Source organism: Hylobates moloch, unplaced genomic scaffold, assembly GCF_009828535.3.
Source record: "Hylobates moloch isolate HMO894 unplaced genomic scaffold, HMol_V3 SCAFFOLD_14, whole genome shotgun sequence".
Classification (NCBI taxonomy): Eukaryota; Metazoa; Chordata; class Mammalia; order Primates; family Hylobatidae; genus Hylobates; species Hylobates moloch.
Genome location: NW_026652289.1, coordinates 59,854,505 through 59,867,483, shown reverse-complemented (window position 1 = coordinate 59,867,483; position 12,979 = coordinate 59,854,505). Strand labels below are relative to the sequence as shown.

General features: G+C 41.1%; 1 pseudogene; it reads left to right on the top strand.

Annotated features, from left to right (window-relative positions):
- Positions 1-2,192: 2,192 nt before the first annotated feature.
- On the top strand, positions 2,193-3,316 carry LOC116482579 (anamorsin-like; annotated as a pseudogene).
- Positions 3,317-12,979: the final 9,663 nt, after the last annotated feature.

Sequence of the window (12,979 nt, the reverse complement as noted above, 5' to 3'; positions counted from 1 at the left end):
GCATGGTGGCGCACACCTGTAATCCCAGCTACTCGGGAGGCTGAGGCAGGAGAATCGCTTGAACCCTGGAGGTGGAGGTTGCAGTGAGCTGAGATCACGCCACTGCACTCCAGCCTGGGCGACAAGAGCCAAATGTCTCAAAAAAAAAAAAAAAATCAGTATGTAAATGTTAAAGTTTTATTCCACTTACATGAATAATAGAAAAGTCCACAAAGATTAGGTCAAATATATTCTATCTTGTTATTAATCATCTTTGGGTTTTTTTGGTTTTTGTTTTTTGTTTTTTTGAGATGGAGTTTTGCTCTTGTCGCCCAGGCTGGAGTGCAATGGCATAATCTCGGCTCATTGCAACCTCCGCCTCCTGGGTTCAAGCGAGTCTCCTGCCTCAACCTCCCGAGTAGCTGGGATTACAGGAGCATGCCACCACGGCTGGCTAATTTTTGTATTTTTAGTAGAGATGGGGTTTTGCCATGTTGGCTAGGCTGGTCTCAAACTCCTGACCTCAGGTGATCCACCTGCCTTGGCCTCCCAAAGTGCTAGAATTATAGGCGTGAGCCACCGCGCCCGGCCATTTTTTTGTATTTTTTAGTAGAGATGGAGTTTCACCATGTTGGTCAGACTGGTCTTGAACTTTTAACCTCAGGTGATCCACCCACCTCGGCCTCCCAAAATGCTGAGATTACCGATGTGAGCCACCGCGCCCAGCTGTTATTGTTTTATGGAAGGTATGAAAATAAAAGACAGAACTCTATAAAAATATAGAACTTTCTTGGCTGTTAGCACTGGCCAGGAAAATACAATTTGTAATCTGAATTTTAGTCAGAGCATGTGGTAAGAGGCTTTTTATGTGTAGCCGTGCACTACAACTAGAGATGGAAAAAACATAATGATTTTTTAAATTTATTCCTTTTAAAAAATAAATTTCTTGACATCCAGTTCTAGTCATGATTGAGTAGCTGGTACTGGACTCACCTTTCTGATGTAAACAATAGAAGCTAGACACATTACGTGAAATGACAACATGCGTCACTGGATTATTATCCTTCAGAAAAGGGAAGCACGTGACCAACCTCACATTCATCCCAGCACAGAGAGATTGGAGCCCAAAGAGAGAGCGGCAGTGTCTCTGGGCAGAAGAAACAAAGATCGGAGCTCAGGCCTTCTAACACAGCTGAGTTTGGAGGGCAAGGTCACTTAGAGGCAGGAGCTACAGAAAAGGAGCCCTCAAAAATTGCATTAAAATTTCCCTCAGCTATTCAGCCCACTATTAAGATCTGTATTTGCAGGGCAAGACTTCAGAATATCTAGCAGATAATAGTTTTTGGGAGGCTGAGAGCTGAACAGTGATTTCAGAGGCTGCACAATAATGTGGATATGCAAGAGGTTAGGCTCATTCTAATGTAGAATGTGTAAACCTTCATGGATGCCTAGGTATTCATGGAGACTCTAGAAAGCCCACATTCTAGGATTATGGACCATGAATGACCAGTGTTACACAGTAGGAGTGAGGGCTAAATTTATTTATTTACTTATTTATCTATTTTTTAAATATAATACTGTTTAACTTCAAAAACATTTCAAGATTCTAAGCAAAAAATAAATAACAAAATAGCAAATTGTGTTTAAGTACAGAAGGTTCTTGAACTTTCATTGATACAATGGCTCTTCGCTTTGCTGACAATGAAGAGTTCTACAGTTTGTTTAAAAACAAACAGTTTAAAAACTACCCCACTTAACTAAAACAAAACAAAATGAAACAAAAAAACTTTTCATGCTAGCTGATCCCCCTTTGTCCACGGCTAAGATGACAGCAGAATGCTGCCATTATATACAGAAACAAGACAACCTGAAGCTAAATGGATGCCACTGCAGAGTCAACAGGCCCAGCCTCACAGTGCATGCCCTGAGCTACCGCCCCTCCAAAAGGCATCTTCTCCACAGCCTCGATGCCAAGCAAGGAGCATCCGAGTTTGTTTCGTTTGTTTTGTTCTTTTTACAAATATATATATACACACACACACACACACACACACACATACACAATTGATAACTTAGAATTTCTAGCCAATAACCATATAGCTAACACCACCTTACAAAAAAAAAAAAAAAAAAAAAAAAACCCAGAAACATCTTTAGATGCCTTGTCACACCAACAGCAAAGTGCACAGAGGGAGGAGAACACGAGAGTGCCTTTTCATTTTGAAAATGTTTGGGTGGGGTCGACGGCTGAGGAGAAGCTGGGAGTGAACCCAGGTGGCAGTTTTTAGGTCCATCAGCACTGCACTGCAGGAATGGCAGATTCTGGGATCTCTGCTGGCCCGTTTGTGGCAGTGGTCTGGGTAAGTCATCCCCAATGCAGGCTCTGAAAGATCTGGTGGATAAGCTTCAAGTGTTAACTGGCAATGAGGGCCGCGTGTCTGTGGAAAACAACCAGCTGTTGCAGTCTGCCCACAAATGATCCAGCTTTGACATTATTTTGTCGGGTTTAGTCCTGGGAAGCACCACTCTACACAGTGCTGAGATTTTGGCTGAAATCGCCCAGGTCCTTCGGCCTAGTGGATGTCTATTTCTGAAAGAACCAGTAGAGACAGCTATAGATAACAACAGCAAAGCGAAGACAGCAAGCTATGTTCAGCCCTGACTCCTCTGGTCTTGTGGAAGTGAAAGAGCTGCCGTGGGAGCCCTTAAGCCCTGAGGAGGTACAGTCTGTTCAAGAACACCTGGGTCATGAAAGTGACAGCCTGCTATTTGTTCAGATCACAAGCAAAAAAAAACAACTTTGAAGTGAGTTCTTCTAGTCAGCTTAAGCTTTCCATCACCAAGAAGTCATCTCCTTCAGTGAAGCTTGCTGGGTACCCTGCTGCTGCCAAGCTGTGGACCCTCTCAGCCAATGATATGGAGGATGGCAGCATGGATCTCATTGACTGAGGAGCTGCTGGATCCAGAAGATTTGAAGAAGCCAGATCCGGCTTCCCTGCGGGCTGCTGCTTGTGGGGAAGGGAAAAAGAGGAAGTCCTGCCAGACCTGCACCGGTGGCCTTGCCGAAGACCTGGAAAAAGAGAAGTCAAGGGAGCAGATGAGCTCCCAACCCAAGTCAGCTTGTGGAAACTGCTATCTGGGCAATAGTTTCCGCTGTGCCAGCTGCCCCTACCTTGGGATACCAGCCTTCAAACCTGGGGAAAATGTGCTTCTGAGCGATAGCAGTCTTCACCATGCCTAGGAGGACCCGACATGGGACACATCTGCTCCTTTGGCCAACTCCTGTTCCTCAAATCCCACCACGGTGCTCCTCCCACCTCCTCTGGATTTCTTCTCTCTGAAATCTGTTTGCAAAGTGGGTGTTTAGCAGACAGAGTGAAGCTGGCTGGGGGGCACAGTGGTGTGTAGTGTATATCAAAAGACCAAGGTATTATGGGGCCCCATTACCCAGAATGGGATGGGTTTCTTCACCTCATGTTAAGAGAAGGGAGTATGTCCTGAAGAAGCCCTTCTCCTCATGTTAAAATGCTGACCAGAACACTCTTGAGCCCAGGCATCCTTGAGCATCAACACTCTGTGACAAAGCTCCAGGCCTTGGCGCCTAGTCTAATCTCAGCAATGCTGCCAGCTACTTGTCTTTCAGAGTTGTTAGTTTACTCCATACTTTGTGACACGGTCAAGTGTCTCATGACCTCAGGGCACCAGAGGAGTCATTCACTGGTTGCCATGATGATATCCAGTGTCCCTCTGCCCCCTTCTACCCCCAGCCCCATTTTACTGTAGCATTGCATCTGTGTCCTGTTGCCATTTCTGTTAACCTTCCGGTATTAAACTTGTTGCATATCTTGAAAATAAATAAAATAAAAATGTTTGGAAATATGTACAAATTTGATACAGTTTCAGGGTGCTCCAGACACCCATGGCCACTTCATGTAAACCACTGACAATTTCTAGAGCACTTTGAGAGGCTTCAATATGATCATGATCAAATTTTGTAATTCTCAAATAAGAGATGTGTCAATTATGTCATGTGAGGGCTAAATTTAAATAGACACTTGATGCTAGAACAAGATTCAACATTCAGAAGAATATAATCTACAGCCCATCCACTGTATTAATCACTATATCCAGCATACAAAAAAAAATCACTGAACATGCAACAAAAAAAGAAAAAGGAAGAAACAACCAATCATGAGATAAAATAGTAAAAGAAGCAGACTCAGAGATGATTCAGATACAAGAGTTAGTGGACAAGGATTTCAAAATAATGATCATGAGTATGTTTTAAAAAATTGGAAAGATGGATAACATGGATGAAAAGGTACTTTAACTGATCATTTGAATCTATGAATAGGAATCAAATGGACATTTTAGAAATGCAAGTTGAAATATCTGAAATTAAGAACTATTTGAATGGTTACAGCACCTGTCTAGATTCAAAAATAGTCATAGAAAATATTCAAATGGAATACAGAAGGAAAAAACATATGGGGATAAAAAAAACAAAGAGAAATGTGGGGCATAGGCAAAAGGTCTAATGTATGTGTAATTAGCATTTAGAAAGAGAAGAGAAAGAGAAAGAACATAAGTAATCTTGAAAAAATAATGGCTGAGAATTTTCCTAACCTAATAAATGATAAAGTTCACAGATTCAAAAAGCTTCACAAAAAGCTTCAAGCAGGATAATAAAAGCACACCTAAGCACAGCACAATAAAACTTCTGAAAACTTAAGATAAAAAGAAAATATCTTTTTTTTTTGAGACAAAGTCTTGCTCTGTTGCCCAGGCTGGAGTGCAGTGGCACTGTCTTAGCTCACTGCAACCTCCACCTCCTGGGTTCAAGCGATTCTCGTGCTTCAGCTGCTTGAGTGGCTGGGACTACATGCATGTGCCACCATACCCAGCTAATTTTTGTATTCTTAGTAGAGACGGGATTTCGCCATGTTCGCCAGGATGGTCTCGAACTCCTGACCTCAAGTGATCAGTCCTCTTTGGCCTCCCAAAGTGCTGGGATTACAGGCATGGTCCACCACACCTGGTCCAAAAAGAAAATCTTAAAATCAGCCGAGGGCCAGGCATGGTGGGTCACGCCCACAATCCCAGCACGTTAGGAGGATGAAGCAGGTGGATCACCTGAAGTCAGGAGTTCGAGACCAGGCTGTCCAACATGGTGAAACCGTGTCTCTGCTAAAAATACAAAAAGTAGCCAATCGTGGTGGTAGATGCCTGTAATCCCAGCTACTCGGGAGGCTGAGGCAGGAGAATCGCTTGAACCCAAAAGGCAGAGGTTGCAGTGAGCAGAAATCACACCATTGCACTCCAGCCTGGGCGATAGAGTGAGACTCTGTCTTAAAAAAAAAAAAAAAAAAGCAGCCAGAGAAAAAAATGATACAATTTCTCTTGGGGAACAATGATAAAGATAACTGATCTCAATAAAAATCTATGGACGGCAGAAGACAATAACATCTTTAAAATGCTGTAAGAAATACAAAGCTAACCAAAAACGCTGTCAACCTAGAATTCTGTTACCCTTCACCTAAAAAAAACTTCAAATATGAAAGTGAAAAAAAATGTCCTCAGACAAATAAGAACTGTGAAGTTGCACACCTAGTAGACTAACATGAGAAAAAATCCTGAAGTAATTTATCAGGTCAAAACAAAATGATCCCATGTCATCATGCCCAGTAAATATGAAAGAAGACCATTTACCTTTTTTTTTTTTTTTTTTCGAGATGGAGTCTCGCTCTGCCACCCAGGCTGGAGTGCAGTAGCGTGATCTTGGTTCACTGTAACCTCCACCTCCTGGGTTCAAGCAGTTCTCCTTCCTCAGCCTTCCGAGTAGCTGGGATTATAGGCAGCTGCCACCACACCTGGCTAATTTTTGTATTTTTAGTAGAGACGGGGTTTCACCATGTTGGCCAGGCTGGTCTTGAACTCCTGACCTCAGATGATTCATCTGCCTCAGCCTCCCAAAATGCTGGGATTACAGATGTGAGCCACCATGCCCAGAAGACCATTCACTATTAAAACAACAATTATAAAATATTTGAAGAGTTTATAACCGAGGTAGAAAATAAAATATACCATCTTGGGCAACATAGTGAGACCCTGTCTCTACAAGAAGTTCAAAAAATTAGCCAAGCGGTGGAAGGCTGAGGTGGGAGGATTGCTTGAGACTAGGAGGTAGAGATTGCAGTGAGCTGAGATTGTGCCACTGTACTCCAGCATGGGTGACAGAGCCAGAATGATACTTCCCTAAAATGAGGAAAACGTAAGAATACGCATTATCATCACTTCTGTTTGACATTATATTGAAAATCCTGGCCAGTGTGATAAGACAGGAAAAAGAAATAGGTATGCAGATTGAAAAAGAATGAAGCAAGACTGTCTTTATGGAAGTCATGATTGTTTACATTTAAAATCTTTAAAAATCTATGAAAAAATACTAAAACTGAAAAGTGAATTTAAGAATATTGTGTAATACAAAGTCAGTATACAATCAACTGTATTTTTATATGCTACCAACAAACAATTGAAATATAAACTTTAAAAAAAGCACTTAGATACTATTCAAAAATATAAAATATTTGGGAATAAATTTGATAAAATATCTTCAAGACATTTATACTCCAAACTATAAAACATTGTAAGAAAATTTAGCAAATACCTAAATGAATGGCAATATATAATGTTCATAGAATAGCAATTTAGTATTATTAGAGTAACAGTTTTCCCCAATTTGATATATAGATTCAACATAATCCCGATCAAAATACCAAGCAGCACTTTTTTTTGTAGCAAATCAAGCTGAGTGTAAAATTTATATCACATTGGATTGGAATGAGAAGTATTGGCATAGACTGGGCGTGGTGGTTCACACCTGTAATCCCAGCACTTTGGGGGCCTGAGGCGGGCAGATTGCTTGAGCCCAGGAGTTCCAGACCAGCCTGGGCAATAGGCTGGGAAACCCTGTCTTTACTAAAAATAAAAATAAAGTATTGGTATAGACTCATGGTTTTCAATACACATAGTTAGGTATAGAAAATTCAAAGACCTAGGAAAAACAATCTTGCAAAAGAAGAGAATTGGAGAGCTTATACCACCTGATTATAAATGCTATAGTGGCTGGACATGGTGGCTCACGCCTGTAATCCCAGCACTTTGGGAGGCCGAGGCGGGCGGATCACCTGAGGTCAGGAGTTTGAGACCAGCCTGATAAACATAGAGAAACCCCATCTCCACTAAAAATACAAAATTAGCTAGGCATGGTGGCCCAACATGCCTTTAATCCCAGCTACTCGGGAGGCTGAGGCAGGAGAATTGCTTCAACCCGGGAGGTGGAGGTTGCGGTGAGCTGAGATCATGCCATTGCACTCCAGCCTGGGTGACAAGAGCAAAACTCTGTCTCTAAATAAATAAATAAATGCTATAGTAACCAGGTACCATGGGATATTGATATATTGGTAGACTACAGATCAATGGAACAGAATAGAGAGTCCAGAAATGAATCTCCAATATGGTAATTTATTTATTTACTTGTTTATTTTTTAGAGATAGGTCCTTGCTTTCTCTCAGGCTGGAGTGCAGTGGCACAATTATAGCTCACTGCAGCCTCTATCTCATGGGCTCAAGTGATCATCCCACCTCAGCCTCCTGAGTAGCTAGGACTACAAGTGCACACCACCACACCTGGCTAATTTTTAAATTTTTGTAGAGACAGAGTCTCACTATGTTGCTCAGGCTGGTCTTCAACTCCTGATCTCAAGCAATCCTCCTGCCTTGGCCTCCCAACATGCTGGGAATACAGATGTGAGCCACCATGTTCAACTGGTAATTGATTTTTGACAAAAGACTCAAGGTCATTCATCAGGAAATGAATGTATTTTTCAATAAATGATGTTGGAAAACTGGGTATCTGCATTAAAAAAATAACCTTGACCTCTGTCTCTTAGCATACACAACTTTAAAAAAAAATAGGAGAATATCTTTCTGAATTTAGGGTAGGTAAGTGTTTCAGACAGGACACACAAAAAAGCACACTAGCCATAAAATTAAAAACTTATACACTGGACTTTATAAAAAGTAAAAATTCCTGCTCAATACCATTAAGAAAATAAAAGGCAGGTCATAGTATGGTTGAAAACATTCTCAATGCATTTATTGAAAAAGGACTTGGATCCAGAATACATGAACTCCTACAAACCAATAAACAAGAAAAACAACTTTATTAGTGGGCAGAAACCCAATCAGATGTTTGACAAAGGAAGATGTATAAATGGCTAGTAAGAACATGCCACATGATGGGGATTTGGTGAGGGTAGGGGGAGGCAGCTCTAATGGGTTAGAACAGTATATCAGAGTCTGAGAAGGTGAGTAAAGCATCCCCACAGTGAAAGTCCTGGCATGGTCAGAGCCCAGGTAGGGGGAGAAGGCCAGTCATGTAGGAGGAAGCCTGGCATGGAGGAGTTCAGAGCTCCAGCAGAGAGACAGAGAGAGGTGGTCATGTCCAGGGACAGTTCAGCATGGCGTATTGGAATAGGAGCCCCAGGGTGAGACAGATATCCAGATAGGGGCAGCCCAGTGTTGGAAATCACAGCCTGAGCTAGGAGAGCAGAGTCCATAGAGGAGGTAGCCCAATCTGGGGAGTTAGAGCCTTAGCCAGGTGAGAGGGGTGTTGCTGTGAAGGTGGCCCAGCATGGGGAGTCAGAACCTAAGTGGAGTAAGGAGGGCATCTACTGGAGGGAGGCTCAAAGAAGATTACAAGGTGAAGATTTCAAGAGGTGAGGTGAAGAAGGCACACTGGCAGAGGGATGACCTAGAATGGAGTGTCAGAGAGTGAGTGTGATGAGGAGGTTACCACGCTGGGGAGGGGATGGCAATGAACATGGAAGATTGGATGCACTTAGCACAGTGACCAAATAAGTGAATATAATAAGGACAGCACATGTCAGAGAAAGGAGCTATTGGATGCAGAAAGGGAGACTGGATTTAGAAGTATTGGCATAGGCTGGGCATGGTGGCTCACGTCTGTAATCCCATCACTTTGGGAGGCTGAGGTGGGCAGATCGCTTGAGCTCAGGAGTTCGAGAACAGCCTGGGCAACATGGCAAAACCCTGTCTCTACTAAAAATAAAAATAAAAAAGGAACAAATATTGGCGTACACTCATAGGTATAGAAATAAATACAGATGTAAATGTATGTGTGTGTGTGTGTGTGTGTGTGTGTGTGTGTGTGTGTGTGTGTGTATCCATCCATATATTCTCCAGCTCTGTTCTGAGAGAGGCCCTGGAAGCAGTAACATGCCATAAAATTGAGCACACTGAGTACCTAAATTTTGGTTTCTAGATACAATTTTTCACTAAAAGAAACTAGGCTTCCTTGGAGAAATGACTGATTCCAGGGATGGACAGAAAAAATATAGGGGATTCTGGATATTTTTGTTCCAGAGAGGAATAGGTTGTTCCAAGAATGATAGGAACATGTGTGTCAAAAGGACACAGAAGTCAGTTTGGAGAGCCAAATTTAGTACCATTTGAGTATTATTATGACCCACTGAAGAATATAGGAAACCACAAGTTTATGCAGATATAAATTAATAAATGAACAAATTAAAATTCTGTCTGGGAAGCAACTTGTTAACTAATCTCAGAGTACCTCTGTGCAAAAGTATTACTTACAAGGGGAAAACAATAACTTTTTAGCGGAGAAGACTTGCAAACACCACCTTATTCAAGTGATCAGTGAACATCATCAGTAAAGGGGCAAATTAAAGTGATGTGCCTTCTATGATAATCTTGCCAAAGCTGTATAATCTGAATGTAATTATGAAGAAACATTAGGTAAACCCAAATTTTGTAGACATGTCTAGAAGTGAAACTTTTAGATAAACCCAAATTTGGGGCTGTTCTACAATGCGATTGGCCTGTAAACTTCAAAAGTAGCAAGGTCATGAAAGTCAAGGAAACCTGAGAACAGTTCCAGCTTGGTGGAGACTAAAGAAATTTGACAACTAAATGCAGCATATAATTTTTGAATCATCCTTTTACTAGAAAGAATATTATTGGGATAATTGTTAAAGTTTGAGGCTGAGCACGGTGGCTCACGCCTGTAGTCCCAGCACTTTGGGAGGCTGAGGCAAGAGGATCACTTGAGCCCAGAAGTTCGAGGCCAGCCTCGGCAACATGCCGAGATTCTGTCTCTACAAATAAAATAAATTAAAATTTAAATTTAAAAAAAGCTTGAATAGGGTCTGAGAATTAGATGGTTGTATGCACCAATAATTTCCTAATTTGATGGTTGTATGTGGTTAAGTAGGAGAATGTCTTTGTTAGTATAAAATGCACACTAAAGAATTAGGGGGAATGGAGCATCAGGTTGGCAATTTATTCTAAAATGTTCAGAAAAAAGTTCTTTGTTTTGTTCTTGCAACTTTCTCTAAATATGTGATTATGCAAAATTTTGTTAACTATTATCATCTCTCTCACACACACACACACACACACACACAAAATAATACCAAGTGTTTGTGAGGAAAGGGAGCAGCTGTCCCACTTTGGAAAATTGTGTGTCTGTTGCTCATAAAGTTAAAGTTACACCTAACCTAGATGTAACAAACTTTTGCTTCTAGACACATCCACAAAAGGACCTGTGTGTTCTTAGCAGTTTTATTCAACATACCCCCAAACGAGAAAGAACCCAAATGTCCATTAATAAGCAAATGGATAAATAAATTGTGGTTTGTCCATACAATATGAATACTATTCAGCAATAAATAGGAATGAGCTGCTAACACACAGAACAACATGGATGAATCTCAAAAGTGTTATGTTGCATGAAAGAAGTCAGACACAGGTGAGTTTATACTTATGATTCCATTGATAAGAAATTCAAGGACAGTCAAAGCTAAACTATAATGATTGAAATTAGAATAGAATAGTTGTTGCTTTGGGGGAATGGAGAGTGACTGAAAAGGATTGTGGGAAAATTTCTGGGTACAGAAATATTTTATATCTTTTTTTTTTTTTTTGACAGTCTTTCTCTGTTGTCCTGGCTGGAGTGAAGTGGCGTGATCTAAGCTCACTGCAACCCATGCCTCCCAGGTTCAAGCAATTCTCCTGCCTCAGCCTCCTCAGTAGCTGGGATTACAGGCTCCCACCACCACACCCAGCTAATTTTCATGTTTTTAGTAGAGATGGGGTTTCACCATGTTGACCAGGCTGGTCTCAAACTCCTGACCTCAAGTGAGACACCCACCTCGGCCTCCCAAAGTGCTGGGATTACAGGCGTGAGCCACCGTGCCTGGCCATGTTTTATATCTTGATTGAGTGGTGGTATATATTTGACAAAACTAATCAAATTGTACATTTAAAATCTATGCATATTGTTTTTGTAAACTATATCTCAATTTAAAAAGCTAAAAACTTTAAAACGTACTAAAGCCTCAGCAGTGGTTATCTCTAGGGAACGGGATTCCCACCTTATGTATTTCTGAGGTTTTGAACTATTTCAACCAGTATGTCTTAGTTATTAAAAAGAGCCACACTGAGCATCTAAAAATATAATTACATGAATATAGTAGGATTTGTCCAAGTTGCACTCAAGCAACTAGTTATTTTGGGGAAAACTTAAGTTAGATCTTCTTTTAATATATACACAAAATGCTTAGGTAAGTCAAAGAGGTAATGTATAAAATCAAGCCATAAATTTTAAATTAAGTCATAAATAATAGAAAACAGGGGTTAACATTTATCTGCTTTCTGAGTTGCAAAGAAACTTCCAGCGGTTAAAAGTAATGTTAGGAACTCTAAACAAGTAAATTTTTGCTACATGAGAATACCCCAATACATAATGAAATGGAAGCAATTCAACAGGAAGTTGGGGGAATCTACAAAAACATAAGGACATTCAACAGATTTGTAAATAAAGGATGTAAATTCTAGAAAGGTAAAAAGGATGGAAAGAAGGGAGGGAGGAAGGTAGGAAAGGAGCAATAGCAGGAGGGAAAGAAAAAAAGAAGACGAAAAAAAGGGAAAGGAGTTAAGGAAGAACAGAGGAAGGAGAACACAGATGGCTAATCAGCAGGTGAATAAAAAGTAAACCTGAATTTTTACACCCAAATTAAATCTATCAAAGTAGCAAAATTACTGTTAAATGATAGCATTCGATGGCAGCCGTGGCATGGCCAGATGAATGTATATTCAGTACGTGGAGGGGTGTAATTGTTACATTTCTGAAAGCCAATCTAGGAATGTGTAGTGATAATCTTTAATATGATTATATATTTTGAACCAGAAATACCACATTTTGGAATCCGTCTAAAAGAAATAATAAAAATACTCTTTTTAGGATTGTTCGTAAATCAAAACAAGAAAAATAATCTAAATGCCAACATTAAGGGACTAATTCTTAAATTATGAGACATCTTTTTGATGGATTATTATTCTACCATTAAATGGTATTTACAAGGGGTTTTTAATACCACGTTTTTCTTTTTTTAATGCTTTTTCTTTTTTTTTTTTTTTTGTGCTCACGATAACTTAAGGACAGCAAGGCTGAACTCGTTCAGTTCCGAAATAGAAACTTCCCGGCACAGTTGGCCTCTAAGACACGCTTCAGTTTTGTTCTCCTTCATTGTATTTAAATACTGCCTCCACACCCCCCTCCCCCCCCACACACATACACACACACACGTGTGTGTGTTTCAGGGGCTGCTCAGGAAGACAGGCGGCTCTGCGCTGCGCCTGTGGTGGGCTCCGTGCACACCGCGCTAGGCTCACAGGGCGGCTGGCAGGTCCAGAGAGCGGCGTGGGGGCAGTTGCTGCGACGGTGGCAGCGGAGATGAAGGTGTCAGCCTGACGCGGGCGGCTCCTGAGAGCTCGCTGGGGCGCCTCAGCGACTCTCATATCTGTTCAGCATTTGGCTGTCACCCCCTCAGGAGAATAATAGATCCCCTTTCCTTCTCCCTTCCAAATGTCCCTCAAGTTCCTCCCAAGGCAAACT